This window comes from Athene cunicularia (assembly GCF_003259725.1).
Source record: "Athene cunicularia isolate RWA chromosome 3 unlocalized genomic scaffold, athCun1 chr3_part1, whole genome shotgun sequence".
NCBI classification, from domain to species: domain Eukaryota; kingdom Metazoa; phylum Chordata; class Aves; order Strigiformes; family Strigidae; genus Athene; species Athene cunicularia.
This window is the reverse complement of record NW_020799097.1, coordinates 51,845,059-51,846,116: the sequence shown is the minus strand read 5'-3', so window position 1 is coordinate 51,846,116 and position 1,058 is coordinate 51,845,059.

Sequence of the window (1,058 nt, the reverse complement as noted above, 5' to 3'; positions counted from 1 at the left end):
GGGGGGGTGTCCCCTAAAAATAAGCTTTCTGAGTTAGCTATTATGGTAAAAATGAATATCTTGTGAAAAAGGAAACTGGATTAATTTGGAATCAGTGACCATTAGTAGATTAGAAAAATGTACAAAGCAATTAGAGATATTTTTCTGTGCTCTTCTAATTAAGCAAAATTAAAGTAAGAGAACATTTGCCAATTACCAGAAGTGATGTGCTGAAATAGAGAAGTGTGAAAGGCTTTCTTGAAGTCTCAAACTGAGAGGACACAATGTCCAAGATGTATTTAAATCCTTCTTTGAAGGGGATATTATTTAGGGCTTGTGTCCAGAATGGGTGAACAGAGAACTGCAGATAGTCTATGATTTTCTCTACCCTCTTTATAGTGTAGACATACTTAAATCTAGTGCAGGCCTGTGGCTTGCAAATCCATTTTGAATGGTGATTCAGCACACCAGTTCTCATCTCTCAGAAGAAAGCACAAAATATCGACTAGGTTGGGCAAAGGCCTCTGTGCTGTTTGCAGGTGGATCACCACACGACTAACATAAAAGAGGTGTGCTACCAGCAGCATCTAACTGAATGGTAGTGGTTAGAGCACACACTTTGGAAGAGGTGACAAAAGTTTTGATCCTAAATCAATTTTAAAATCATTGTCTATTGTAAAAGTCATAGCTATTCCCTGCAATAGGACCAAAAGTGACATGTATCCACTAAGGTATTAGCACCTCTAGCACCTCTAGCATTGTTTTAAAATGTAAGGCTAACACTGTCTGTGGTCAGAGCATTGTGAGTGCTGTGAGAGAACTGCTGGGTTATACGTCCTACATGCTTTATCAGAATGTGGGTATTTTTCACAATTAGGGCATCTGAGTGCCCAAGGAATGGTTTGTAGCCAATTACCTCTAGACTTCATGATCAGGAAATATGCTGAACAGCATCTCAGCCTCAGGATCCCAGAGACTGTCTGTATCCCAAGAGTGGGTGTGCATCTGCTGTGCATCTTCTGGCTGACGCCTGCTTGCCCACCTCCACGTGCATCATGTGATTACATACCACAGCTCCT